This window comes from Lissotriton vulgaris, chromosome 3_1, assembly GCF_964263255.1.
Source record: "Lissotriton vulgaris chromosome 3_1, aLisVul1.2, whole genome shotgun sequence".
Classification (NCBI taxonomy): domain Eukaryota; kingdom Metazoa; phylum Chordata; class Amphibia; order Caudata; family Salamandridae; genus Lissotriton; species Lissotriton vulgaris.
The window spans coordinates 1,137,180,927-1,137,196,130 of record NC_141689.1 but is presented as its reverse complement, the minus strand read 5'-3'; positions in this window follow the sequence as shown (position 1 = coordinate 1,137,196,130).

Here is a 15,204-nt window from a genome sequence, read left to right as displayed (position 1 = left end):
GGGTTACTAGGGGATAGTGTTAGGCACCGTGGCCGAGTTCAGAGAGGCACTGCAGCTGGACCCAGGGTTGGAAATGTTCCAAGCGTGACAGGAAGGCCCAGACTGGCTGCAAGGGTGTTATGGGGATGCACTAGACCGACACGATAGGCGTTCATCGTTAGATGGGTAGTGGTCCAGGATTACAATTGTGATGTCGCTTAGTTAGAAGGCTAGAGAATGTTGGCTGGTGTAGGGGGAGGGTTAGGAGTTTAGGGGGGTAAAATGCAGATACAGAATGATGCTATTGACCAGTTGTCCCTATGGGATGATCACTGTGATGTTCTTGCTGGAAGAATGGATTAATGCGCCGCCCGGCCTCCGGGTTGTGGGCTAAATGGCTGTGTACGATACTCTGTTTCTTTTATCCATGCGTTGGGACACTAGGAGTGTGCTGGGTGATCTATTATGTGTACCGGTTTCTAATTCTGCAATAAAAACACATTTTAAAAAGAAAGGAAGGAGAAGCAGCGACCTCCCGATCTGGTATTTCTGGTGCGGGGGACCATGGCATAGGAGAGCTGGGCTGATCGTAGGGTCCTTTGAGGTGCGTGGAATTTGAGTCGGCTGTTCAGGTATGATGGTCCCGTGCCATGGAGGGCCTTGTGTCCGTGGGTGAGTATCTTGAAGCAGATTCTCACCTCAACGGGGAGTGTGCGCAGGTGCTGGGAGATGTGGCAGGGTTTTGGCAGGTTGAGGACCAGTCTTGCGGTGTGAAAGCAGGAAGATGAAACAGAGTTGATCTGTTGGTCCATTTTGAGCTCGGAGACCAGGCTGATTCCCAGGTTGTGTGCATGGTCCGTGGGGGTTTGCGGGGTTTCAATGACGGTGGGCCCCCAGGTGTCACTCCAGGCATCAGGTGTCGGCCCATAATGAGTACTTCTGTTTTGTTGGTGGTTAGTTGTAGGCAGCTGTTTTTCATTCAGTTGGCAACGGCTTCCATGCCTTCTCAAAAGTTGTGTCTCGTGGTGTTGGGCTCGTTGGATAGGGAGAGGATGAGTTGGGTGTCGTCTACGTATGACACAATGTTTAGTCAGTAGGTTCCGATGATGGGGGCGACTGGAGCCATGTAGACGTTGAAGAGCCATGGGGGACTCCGCAGGTGGTAGGTGTAGGGTCCAAGAGGAAAGAGGGGCATCTGACCCACTGCGTTCTGCCAGAGAGGAAGAAGCAGATCCAGCCAAGGTCCTTGTCCTGGATTCCTGCGTCATAGAGTCTGCGCATTAGGGTGCAGTGAGAGACTGTGTCGAACTCCGCTAAGAGGTGGAGGAGGATGAGGGCTACTGTTTCTCCTCTGTCCAGTAGGGTGCGGATGTCGTCTGTTTCGATGAGGAGGGCAGTTTCCGTACTGTGGTTTTTTCTGAAGCCAGATTGGAAGGAGTCGAGGATGTTGTGTTCTTCAATGAATGTGGCGAGTTGGCTGTTGATTGCTTTCTCTGTGACTTTCGCTGGGAACGGGATCAGGGAGATGGGTCTGTAGTTTTTTAGGTCGATGGGGTCCGCTGAGTCTTTCTTTAGGAGGGGGTTGACCGTGGCGTGTTTCCAGTCATCGGGGAATGAGCCGTTTGCCAAGGAGAGGTTGATGGTGTGGTGGAGCATGGGTGCAATGGTATCAGCGGCTCTGTTGAAGATATGGTGGATGCAGGGGTATGTGGGGGACACTGAGTGGATTGACTTCATTGTGTTCAGTGTGTCTTCAGTGGTGAGGGCTGTCCAGTTGTTAATCGCTGGTTTCAGGGTGTCGGGGTGGTTGGTGAGGGTTCAATGCGTTGGTTGCCATTGTCAAATTAGTCGTAGATGCTCTTGATTTTGTGGTGGAAAAAGGTCCTGAGTTTGTCGCAGAGGTCTTGTGAGGGAGGGATGTCAGAAGACTCGCTGGAGAGATGGGCAAACTCCTTGAGGATGCTGAAGAGCTCCTTGCTGTTGTGTGCATGGTTAGAGATAGTGTCTTTAATCGCTTTTTTCCTTGTTTCTCTGAGTTGATGGTGGACGTTGTTGGAGGCTCTGAAGTTGTTGTGGGCTTCTGTGGATTTGGTGTTTCTCCAGGCGCCATCTGAGATCCATCAATGCAGGGTTTGGGTTGCGGTGTTGGGGTTGTCATTTTCTGTGATGGTTGGGGTGGAATTGTTCAGTGAGGAGGTGAGCTGGTTATTTGTGATTTTGGTCCAGTTTATTCGTGGGAGCAGCTGCTGGTCTCTGTGGATGGTGGTTGTTCTGAAGTTAAAGTGGATGAAACAATGGTCGGTCCATGGGAGTTCAGTGATGTGGATGAAGGTGATGGAGTATCCTGTACAGGAGGTCGAGGGTGTGTCCTGCTGAGTGCGTGGGCTTGGTCATGATCTGGCAGAGTCCAAAGTTGTGGAGCAGGAAGGATGTGGTATTGGGGTCCAGTTGGTAGTAGAGGTGGAAGTTGATTACTCCCAGCAGGGTGTAGTTAGTGGATGTGATAGCCTGCGGGGAGATGATGTCCATGATGGAGTTTGCGAAGGGTCTCTGGGGTCCAGGGGGTCGGTAAATGAGGGTTCCTCAGAGGGTGGCATTTGGGCTGGCCAGTATCTTGTAGTGAAGGGCGTTCCATCAGTTCTGTGGGTTTGTCGGGCAGTGTGCTCAAGCGGAGAGGCTGGATTTGTGGACAATGGCGATTCCTCCTCCCAGTTGGGTGGGGTGGTTCTTTCTGGAGATCTTGTATCCTCGGGGGATGGCGATGGCGATGTCTGGTCCTGAGGTGGTGTTGGTCCAGGTTTCGGTGAAGAACTAAATGTCTGGGATGGTGCAGTCGAGGAGGTCCCAGATTTCGGTGGCATGTTCGTGGAGGGATCGGGCGTTGAGGAGTATGCATTGCAGGGTCTTTGGTACCCCAGAGACCTCCCATGGGCTGCAGCATGTATTATGCCACATATGAGAGGCCATTCAAAATGACACAACAGGCCTGCTACAGCAGACTCTGTGTGATGGTACTTGCAACACTTACTGAAATATAGGTTCACTATATCGATCTAAATCACTACACTTAAAAAGCTATCAGTCATCCCTATAGCAGGCATTATAAAGCCTGAAGGTAGGGTGCTGGGTTTTACATGAGAGGGTGCCTCTGCATGAGCAGAGTCCCTCTACAGCCTTCGGAGATCATTCTCCAGGGTTGTCTGTGATGCAGCCAGACATATACGTTTAAGTGCATTCTAACCTTGAGGTAAATGCTACCTTTAAAACGGTTGCTTGGAAACATGTTGTGTTTGGTGTAAAACAGCTTGGAATCATACCTCCACAACAGTAACTGGTGTGGGAGGTATGATTCCACCCTTCCTGAATCATTACTGTGGGTCACCGGTCTACCAGGTATCAGCTTTCACAACCTGCGCAGCACAAAATGGATGCTGCCAGCCACAAACAAAATTCTACTCTCCTGCTGCTGAGCCAAGCTCGAGCAAAGGAAGGCATGACAACAGGCATCCTGTCACAGGAAGGTGTGATCACCTCCCAGACAGGATTTAGTGTATTGGGGCCGGGTGCGTGCACTCTGAGACTGTCAGAAAGTGTGCATTGGGGGCACATTTGGTGCACCAGTGCATAGTCCAGCTCAAACCAGTTCTGGGAGCCATTGGATCCTGCTCTGGCGCTAAACTTGACAAAGGACATGGGTGTAGCCACCCCTCTGTCGTGCCCCTCCCCTAGGAGGGTCCACAGAATCCGTTCAACCCATTCCCATGGGTATAAAGTGGGTTACCTGTCTACAGGACTTTAGATTTTACCTGGATGACATTCTGCTAAGAAGAAGTCAAGTACTTCAACTGCCTGACCTACGATTGCTCGACTGAAGAATCTTCTTTGGAGTAAAGGAGTTACTCCCCTGCAGCAGCATGCACCTAAACGCATCTGACCGGTTTGCTTCTCCAGTGCCCCTGCAGACTCCGAAGATGTCAGCAACACAGGAGGTGGGTTCCCAAAGGTCCCTGAGGTAGATATGATCTCTCAGCAATTCTAAGACCAGTATCCCTCGTGGGGGTAGTACAAACCGAACCCCTGTGCAGAGCGTACATTTGCAAGTGCATATGCTTTTTGGCGATACCCGAGCTTGTGCATTGGACTCCGTGTAGTCTTAAACCCAAGCAGTATTGGCACCAAAGCCATCCGACCTCTACTCACCAAGTGCTCTGTGACTGGTGCTTTATTAACTTGCTTGAGGTCTCCTCGCAACCCCTGGTCCGTTGGCCTGTGGGTCCTAGCAAGGGTCACCTCATTTGTTCTTGAGCTTATCTGATTTCTCTAGACATGCCATGATTCTCCTTTGCTTGGAGAGTCCCCTGGACCTTGCTGGTCCACATGGTAACCTGTTTCCTCTGACCTTCTGGTTTGCATTTGCCAAGGCTAGTTGATGCTCCAGCTGGACTTCGACCCCTCAGCACTGAACATCCTTTTTGGGACAGCTTACCTCCAGATGCTGGTCATCCTCGACATCTACTGGTCCCCATGGCTGCAGAGTCAAGCATCCCTTCTTCGCACCTGAAACACCCGACATTGGTGGGCATTCGACTACCGAGCCCCTGGTCACTTGCCGTGGCCCAGTCCCTGTCCCCTCTGCTTTCAGGTTCCGCTCACCTCAAATCTAGGCTTGGATTCCACTGGACACTCTTCGGCTTCCTTGCAACAGTTCTTCTTTGCAGCTATCCATTGGAAACAACAAAGTTTTCCGACACCACTAGACCCTTATGCACCTAGATCTCCTGTGATAGGTAACAGGGGTACTTTGGTACTCACTGGTGGGTTGGCCTTAGAACCTCCTATGTTCCAAGGGGTTTGCTTGAAGTCCACGTAGAAGTGTCCTTAAATTCTAAGGGGCAGATTTAAGTTGGGAATGCGCCACGTTTAAGTCACGCAACTGCGGCGTAAACGTGGCGCATCCCTACGACCCATTTACAACGTGACGCATCTAGGCAGATGCGTCATGTTGTAAAGCCCTGTGCCACTTGTGGGCGTTCCGGCGCAGGGTGGGCGTTCCGGGGTAGGTGCGCCTCGCAAAAGTGGCTGAGTGCAATCTATAAGATTGCACTCAGTCACTTTCAGGCCAATGCTGAGTCAAAACCCTGCGCCTGCTTGAAGCAGGCGTAGGTCTTGACGCAGCATTGTAAAGATGGGGCACCCCCGTGCCTTGCTGGAGCTGCTTCACGCTTGCGACGCAACTCCAGCAATGCGCCACCTTTACGGCACAGATGCGTCATGCATCTGTGCCGTTTTTGCCCTAAGGTGTGCCGCATTGTAAATGCGGCACACCATGGGTGGCGGAGCAGCGGCGCAAAATAACTGGCGCATCCCTGGGGATGCACCAGTTATCATAAATCTGCCCCAGACTTTCCAACTGTGACTTTCCTATAGAGTTGTACGGAGAATGCAGTCGTTTTTCCTCACTGCACCCGTCCTCTGTGGGCTCCCTGTGTCACTCCTCTGGGTGGTGCCTTGGGGTCCAAGTTATTGTACGTGCTCTAGGCACTGTGTCTATTGAAGTCGTGATTGTTATACCATTTTTTTTGTATATGGTTCGGTCACCCCCTGGAGCCCGATGTGTATTTTGCTACTGACGAATGTTCTATCGTTACAGTATTGTGTGCTTTCTAATCTCGTGTAGAGATTAGTAGAGATAGTTATCTTAATAAATACATATTTTTATATAACTACGGTGTTGTTCTCCTTTCATTTAGTCATTCAGGAGGTGATATTCTTGTAAAACAATCTGCTTTACATTCCTTCAAAATTAAGCCTGAAGGTGGCTCTCCACATCTACCACAAGGATAGCTTTCTAAAGGTTATCTTTGACCTCATAGACCATAAGGGTCATGTGGCCTGCTACAAGGTGCCTACTTTAACTAGTGGACAGCATATACCAACCCACCTTCTCACATTGGTGTGCAGCGGTTGGGATTCAAGCCTGCATTGTTTTACCAGATAAGTCTCATTGATTGATTAACAGAAAACCACTAAGTATTATGTATGTATAATAATAATATTAGAATGAGTAAGTTCTCCTGAACTTGGAGTTAGGTAAGTAAAGGGTCTAGCACACCCTTTCTCCAACTCAAGAGAGCTTAGTCTCCACTAGGTTAGGTAGATGCCTATGCTAATTGGGTTTCAAGTGTTTCCACTTTGCCTCTACGCACTGTAGCCCAACCATCAACTGGTTGATAAAATGAATTCAACATATATGTACATTCATCTATTGAAAAAAATGGTGATTTCCACTATATTATGTTCTATTCATCACAACATAACTTTGACTTTTAATTATAAATGCAAAAAAATCCATTATTTCCATACATCAGTTACATATGCATCATAATTCGAAAATGATTTGAAGAACTGCCCAATGCATTTCAGGCCATCGGCCCTTCGTCCGGGGCTTGATCTGTAAACAGAAATTAATAAAACATACACTCAGTTCCATGGAACCCATGTTACAATGATATATATAAAGGGGTCCCAGTTGAAACAGTATTAGAGATACACAATCATAATTCACATGATACAAGTATATTTGAAAGAAACTTTCCGGACAAATTACTCTGAGAGATGTTATTTAATACACATCCTCAATTGCAGATCAGTTGTCAATACATTTAACAAAAACAGTAATAGACTTATTCATATGGCTCAAGAAAGGAGGGGCATGGGAAAGGAAGCACAGGTGAGGGAAGGGACTGTGATCAGGATAGTGCAGAATTTAAGTAAGTTTCAAAGCAAATTACAAGTGGTCTTTTTTACATTTAGAATTCAGTACCACACTGACATATATACATTGTCATTGCGACATTTCATACATTTCGTATTCCTATCCCAATTACACAATAACACAGTCAAATAATTATCTGTTGTTGAAGGGGTAGGAACGAAGAAAGGGCGTGTCGGCGTTTCGAACCCAGAGGCGTAGGCTGAATTCTGCCCTACTACGGGGTCTTCATCAGGACAAATGGGGGTGGGATGCCAGGGTAGTGAAGGAGGGCACCTAAAAGTACCACACCGGGTCGCGTGGCACCGTCTACAGTATATGTTGGGCCAAAAGGCTCCAGTTCAAATTTCAAATTTGCAAACAATCCTTGGTGTGGTGTACTTCAAGAGTATTTTACGGCCGCACAACGTGGCGCTGACATCCAATGCCGATTCCAGGCTTTAATCACAGGAAATGTGGCTGCCGATTCCGGGCTTCACTCACGGGAAATACGGCAGGGTTACTCATCGGATTTCTCAAGTCGAGTCGTATGAAAAACAATGTACATACAAGCTTACTGGTATGTTGCTCTGTAGAGGAATACTTGCAGAGATGACCCGATCTAAAATACAACGCACAGTAATACTCAGTTGCATGTCATTCTGTAAAAGAAATCTCGGTCATGTTCACTAGCAAGAACTTCCTAACCACTGACCTGAACGTGTCTTAATGTCAGACCTGCTACTTGAATCGATAATCCAGACTCTTGGCTCTACCTTCACCGTGTGCCTTTACCACATAACACTAGTTTGTCTTCTAGAGAAGAGCCAAGTGGTTCTTTGCCAACTAGTTCCAATGGCCTTTATTTTTTAGAATTGATAGCCAGGTGTGTATCTAGGAAGTTGAGGACAGGGAGAAGCACCAACACACAATGCCTCATAGACATATTGCTTCTAGTTGAACTCCGAAAGACCCCAGGGTCTGATGAGCTAGGTAGAGTGGGTGGGGCAGGGAATGAGGATAGGCTAGGAGGGCTTACCTTCTTTGGCCTAGAATCAAACCCTGACCAGGAGAATCAGGATGATTCCAACCTGGCAAATCCGGATCAGGAAGAGCATGGAGAAAGCCCTGAGGGCCAGCTCTTTACTCCTCCTGGTAGAATTCAGAGTTTACCTTGGAGGCATAGGTCTCCCTCTGAAGAGTTTAGACCCTTAGGTACTTCTGTAGGAACGTCCATATCTAATAAGAGAGATAACTCTTATGACAGACAGTGCCCATTCCTAGAGCTTTAGAATTCAAGCTTAGGCTCAGAAGAGAGCAATTGTCATTGGATAAGGAAGCATTAGAGCTCTAGAGAGCTAGTAAAAGATTGGGACAAGAGTCCCATGGTGGCAGCAACAGTGTCCCTAGATTCAAGGAGTATACTCATGAGCATAGGCAGCCTCACTGAACAGCAAGAGACTGATTGCAGGAAGGTCCTCAATCAGTACAGACATATGATTTCACTGACTTCAAGTCAGACTACCTGGTGTACACATGAGGTGGACACATGTGAGTGTCTGTCTGCTAAAAATAAGATTTATAGGCAACCTGATCATGTCAGGGACTGTATCAGGACTGAAGTCCAGAAGATGTTGGAATGGGAGTGATTAAGCCCTCAGATAGCCCTTGGGCTAGTCCAGTAGTCTTAGTACCAAAACCTCACACCCAGGGTGGTAAGAGAGAGATGAGGTTCTGTGTTGACTACAGGTGACTCAATGCAGTCACTAGGGCTGATGCTCATCCAATTCCAAGGGCAGACAAACTTATTGACACTTTGTCCTCTGACGAATTCTTAAGTACATTTGACCTGACAGCTGGTTACTGGCAAATCAGATTAGCTGAGGAAGATAAACCAAAAACAGAATTATCAACCACCAGTGGGCACTACCAATTTGTGGTAATGGCTTTTGGATTGAAGAATGCACCTGTCACATTTCAAAGGCTGGTTTCTCACAGGTCTGGAAGCCTTTAGTGCTGATTAACTAGATGATATTGCTGTCTTTAGCTCCACCTGGGAGGATCACCCGGTCCACCTTAGAAATGTTCTGGAGGCCCTACAAAAGGCAGGCCTCACTATCAAGGCCACCAAGTGCCAGAATGGGCAGAGTAACATTGTGTACCTGGGCCACATTGTGGGTGGAGGCCAGGTTCAACCTTTGCAGAGTAAAAGTCAAACTATAATGGAATGAGTTGCTCCAACTACCAAGCCTCAGGTTTGAACTTTCTTGGACTTGACTGGGTACTACAGGAGGTTTGTCAAAGAATATGGTTCCATAGTGACCCTTTGAATGAATTAACTTCCAAAAGAATGCCTGAGAAAGTTCAGGGGACAGTTAGCTGTCAAAAGGCCTTTGATGACCTGAAGCAGGCCATGTGCACTGCTTCCATTCTGCAAAGTCCTGAATATTCCAAGCAATTCATTGTTCAAACTGATGCATCTGAGTTGGGGGTAGGGGCTGTGTTATCACAACTTAATGAAGAGGGTCAGGATCAGCAAGAAGCTTTTATAAGCAGAAGGCTGATCCCCAGAGAGAAATGTTGGTCAGCTATTGAAAGGGAAGCCATTGCTATGGTCTGGGTCATGAAAAAACTGAGGCCATCCTTGTTTGCCACTCACTTCATTTTTCAGATAGACCATAAGCGGCTATTATGGCTAAAACAGATGAAGGGTGAAACCCCCAACTTTTGAGGTGGTCCATTTCCCTACCGGGGATGGACTATACCGTGGAACATAGACCTGTGAGTAACCATGCCAATGCAGATGGACTCTCCAAATATTTCCACTTAGAACATGAAGACTCAACTGGTCAAGGTTAGTTTAATGTCCTTATGTTTGGGGAGGGGGGTTATGTAGGAAGTTTGGATCTGCTACTTATGATTAGCCCCACTTTTTGCTGATGTACCTCTGTTTTTGACTAGTCTGACTGGGATCCTGCTCTCCAGAACCACAGTCTATCTGCTTTCACCCTTAAATTGTTGCATATGTACTTAAGGTACACTCCAGATTGGATACCGATGTACCCTTATCAGTTCCTGTATATGGTACACCATGTACTCAGGGCATAGGTACCCCAGAGTCCTCCCATGGGCTGCAGCATGTATTATGCCACCCATGAGAGGCCATTCAACATTACACGACAGGCCTGCTACAGCAGACTGTGTAAGATGGTGCTTGCGCCACTTACTGAGATATAGTCCAGCTCAAACCAGTTCTGGGAGCCACTGGCCCCTGTCTGGCGCTAAACTAGACAAAGGACATGTGTGTAGCAACCCCTCTGTCGTGCCCCTCCCCTAGGAGAGTCCACAGAATCCGTTCAACCCATTCCCATGGGTATAAAGTGGGTTTCCTGTGTACAGGACTTTAGACTTTACCTGGATGAGTTTCTGCTAAGAAGAAATCAAGTACTTCAACTGCCTGACCTCCGATTGCTCGATTCTGCTCTCCTGCTGCTGAACCAAGCTCGAGCAGAGGAGGGCATGACAATAGGCATCCTGTCACAGGGAGGTGTGACCACCTTCCAGACAGGATTTAGTGTAAAGGGGCTGGGGAGTACACTCTGACAGTGCCAGAAAGTCTGCACTGGGGGCACAATTGGTGCCCCTGTGCATAGTACAGCTCAAACCAGTTCTGGGAGGCATTGGCTCATGCTCTGGTGCAAAACTGGACAAAGGATATAGGTGTAGCCACCCCTCTGTCCTGCCCCTCCCCTAGGAGGGGCCACAGAATCCATCCAACCCCTTCCCATGGCTATAAAGTGGGTTACCTGACTACAGGAATTTAGATTTTACCTGGACACGATTCTGCTAAGAAGACACTAAGTACTTTGAATGCCTGCAAATCGATTGTACCACTGAAGAATCTCCCTTGGAGTAAAGGAGCTACTCCCCTGCAGCAGCAGGCACCTAAACACATCCGACTGGTTTGCTTCTCCAGAGCTTCTGTGGACTCCGAAGATTTGTGCAACACAGGAGATGGGTTCCAGAAGGTCCATGAGGGAGATCTGACCTCTCAGCGATTCTGAGACCAGTATCCCTTGTGGGGGCTGTGTAACCCGAACCCCTGTGCTCCACGTATATTTGCAAGTGCATATGCTTTTTTAGTCATCCCTGAGCCTGTGCATTGAGCTTGTGTAGTCCTGACCCTGATTAGGATTTGCTCCGAAGATATCCAAACTCCACTCACAGAGTGCTCTGTGCTCTGGTGCTTTGTAAACTTGCTTGAGGTCTCCTCGCGATCCCTGGTCCATTGGCCTGTGGGTCCTGGCGAGGGTCACCTTGTTTGTTCTTAGGCTTACCTGGTTGCTCCAGATGGTCCTTGACTCTCCATTGCTTGGAGAGTCCCCTGGACCTTGCTGATTCACACTGTAAGCAGTTTCCTCTGACCACATGGGTTGCATTTGCCAAGGCTTGTTGGTGTTCCAGCTGGACATCGACCCCTCAGCACTCGACATCCTTCAAAGGACAGCTCACCTCCAGATCCTGGTCATCCTTGACATCTCCTCGTACCCGTGGCAGCAGAGTCAAGCATTCCTTCTTCGCACCTGAAACACCCAACATCGTTAGGCATTCAACTACTGAGCCCCTGGCCATTTGCCGTGGCCCAGACTCTGTCCACTCTGCTTTCAGGTTCGTCTCGCCTTCAATCTAGGCTTGGATTCCACCTGACACTCTTCACCTTCCTGGCAGAAGTACTTCTTTGCATCTCTCCAATGGAAACGACGATGGTTTCTGATACCACTTGACTCCTATGCACCCAGCTCCTCTGGGATAGGTAACAAGGGTTTAGGGCTTAGAACCTCCTATGTTCCAAATGGTATGCTTGAAGTCCGCATAGAAGTGTCCTTAAACTCTAACTTTCCAACTGCAACTTTCCCATAGAGTTGTTCGGAGCACGCTGTTGTGTTTCCTCACTGAACACGTCCTCCGTGGGTTCCCTGTGTCACTCCTCTGGGTAGTTCTTTTGGGTCCCAGGGATTCTACGTGCTCTAGGCACAGTGTATAATGAAGTTGTAATTGTTATACCATTTTTTTAGTATATGGTTCGGTCTCCCCGGAACCTGTTGTGTATTTTGCTACTTACGAATGTTCTATTGATACAGTATTTTTTTTTCTCTTTTTTCTTTCTTCTTTTTTTGTCCTCATAACCACCATGTAGACAAAGTGCCAAAAGGAAGTAACAGAGATTAGCTGTCTCAGTTTATCTGAAAAACTGGAAGGGAGACAAGTATAATGGGGGCCATCCATCCCTCAGCTATCAACTGCGTTCCAAAGAAGCACAAAATCCACGATTTACCTATCTACGGCAAACCTTGGGGTAAGTGACAGCCAATTGGGGCAGGGCTTGGACCGGGTAGCAGCTGTTCCACTGGTGCAAACTTTAGAGGCACCATAGGAGATCAATCATTGGACCCGGGGGAAAAAAAACAAAAAAAACAACTTCGGTTAAATCAGTGAAGCCATGATAATAAATGCCAAAAAGCCCTTTTGCTCTGATTACCAGATCTGGCCAGATCGGTACGTGAGGTCTGCAGGACTAAAGTTTGCCATTCTCTGAAAGTAGGAGGTGAAGAGTCCTTCCATTTCCTGCAGATCTCCCTTCTTGCAAGCAGCATTGCATAAAATACTATACTTTTGGCAGGACTCTGTACACCCTCTAAGACACCAAATATCACAAGGGACAAATCTATAGGGACTGGTCTTCCCAATGACGCATTGAGGGAGTTGCTAACCTCCTCCCAGAATGTGACTAGATGAGGGCATTCAAAAAACATATGTGAATCTGATGCAGCAACCAGCCCACATTTAGCACAAGACACTGAGTCTCCTCCTGAAAATTTAGACAGCCTAAGAGGGGAATAGTATGCCCTATGCAGGGTAAAGATGTGATTCCTGCGTAACCAGGAGGGCTTGACGATGTTCCAAAGGAGTTCAAAAGAAGCCAACCCAAGATCTTGTAGATTGTGGTCCATCAGTACAGAGCCCCATAGCGACTCCGGAAAAACGAAATCCCCATCCGACTCATCCATTATGAAATTATACCACTTGGATACTTCTTTTTTAACTGGGCCAAGGTTTCCTAAATTTGATACCAATGGACTGTGTCCTCCAAGTCTGGACTTACTCCTGTTGGCGGAAGAGGTTTTATAAGCTTGAGTCCAGCTAACAATCAGTAAATATTTAAATAGTGAGAGATTGGGGCCAACCTTAACCTGCAGATGCTCTCAGGAAAGTAGATCTCCCTCATAAAAGAGGTCTCCCCAAACTTCCAGGCCAGCCTCTCTCAAAGGAATAGCTAGACTGTCTTCAAGCCAAGTGGGATTTTCAGGCAACTCCCACAGCGGTGTTTATTCACAGAGATAATTTTGTTTTATTGATTTCATGACTTCGGACCATGTTCTTGCAAGACCTTGAAGAGTCTTCAGTTTGATTTTTTTTTAAACTTAGGATTGCCAAATTTAAAAAGAAAGCCCGAAAGATTAACTCTTTCCCCATCCAACATAGCTGCACACATTAAGCCTACCCCAGTGGGCACTTTCAGCAACATTCGGGAATGGGATAATTGGAAGGCCCATGCATAGATCTTTAGGTCTGGAGCCGCCAGGCCACCTTTGTCCCTTTGCCGTCTTAGTTTTTTCCATACAAATCGTGGAAGATGGTTATTCCAGATAAAAGAGGAAATATTGGACTAAAACTTGGCTAATATAGTTTGATCAAAATATAAAGGAATGGTATTAAATAAAAAAGAAATTTTGGGGAGGATCAACATTTTAATGAGGTTAGCCCTACCTAATAATGAGAGGGTCAGGTGCGACCATGATTGGAGAAGTTTACGGCATTCTTTGACGACTGCTGATAAGGTGACTTGGACACGTTTATTAATGTCCTTCACAATCGTCAATCCTAAATATCGCATTGACGTGCCTGCTTGAAATTCTGTTACAGAATCCTCATCATTCCATATCAGCATTTCAGTCTTGGTTGCATTGATCTCATATCCCGACACTTGTCCGAATGTATGAGCCAATCTCAAGATAGCCGGGAGTGCAGTGGTAACCTCTGATGTCAAAATAAGCACATCATTGGCATATAATGATACCTTTCTCATCCAACCTTGATACGAAAAAGGCTTGATGGTCGCCTCCTCCCTTTGATGTTGCGCAAAGGGCTCAATGTAAAAATCAAAAAGCCGGGGGGAAAGCGGGCATCCCTGCCGGGTCCCCCTAGAGATGGAAAAGGGGTTCAACAGGTCTCCATTAACAAGGAGGCACGCAGATGGATTACTATACAGCAGGCTTATCGCCCTACGGAACCCCTCGCCCACGCCGAATTTGGCCAAGGCCTCCGACAGGTACACCCAGTTGACTCTGTCGAAGGCCTTGGTTGCATCCAGCGTGAGGGCGGCCAACGGGAGATTGTTGGTTATTGCCATATTCATTGCGCCAATTAAGTCATAAGTGAGTTCATAAAGTTGTCTCCCTTTCAGGAAACCTTTCTGATCAGAATGAAGGACCAAGGGGGCAATTGAGGCCAATCTAGTTGATAGAACTGTGGTGAAGATTTTGTAATCCACATTTAGTATTGAGACCGGCCTATACGATCCACAGGCCTCCTTAGGTTTACCAGGTTTTAAAATGAGGGTAATAGAGGCATTATCCCACAATACCGGAGGTGGCAGTCCTTCAAGAAGGATTTGATTGGTAAGGATAGTGAGGAAGGGAACAATTTCTAACTCCAAGATTTTATATAACTCAGCTGGCAGGAAGAATTCCCTAAAAGCCCTCCTGATTTCCTCATCCGATGTAAAGATGTTACTTCCTACTTTTATAGCGGCTATAATGTTACGGACCTGATCTATTTTGGACTTCCATGCTAGTAATTTCCCAGCACCCTCGCTATATTTGAAGTGCGCTAACTTGCTGGCCTCCCATCTTTGTTGGACTCTCAGATTTAGAACCGAAGCCAGGCTACCTTTTAAGATCAACAATTGATCCTGAAGAGGATCTAAGGTGGACCCTGAAGCTGTACAATTAGTGTCAATGTCCTGTTGAATACGAGCCATTTCTACTTCAATAGAAGAGATCTTCTCCTTGTATTGCTTTAAATGAGTCCCAAATAGTTCTATTTGTGTCAGTGCCGTTGTTAGATATAAAAAAAATGATGGGTCTCCGACTTTAAATAGAGGATATCCTCAACATTGGAAAGGAGAGAGCGATCAAAGGACTACGTAGTAGGGGGTTTCTTAATACGGAGGCCCAGTTCCATCTCAACCGCAGAGTGGTCTGAAAGGTGAGATGGGAGGTAGTCTATGGATTTAACGGACTCTACCAGTCTTTGACTGATTAAAATAAAGTCAATCCTTGACTTATGATGGTATTTGAAATTACGAAAAGAGACCCCTTGTTGCTGCCCCGACCGCTGTCGCCACACATCCA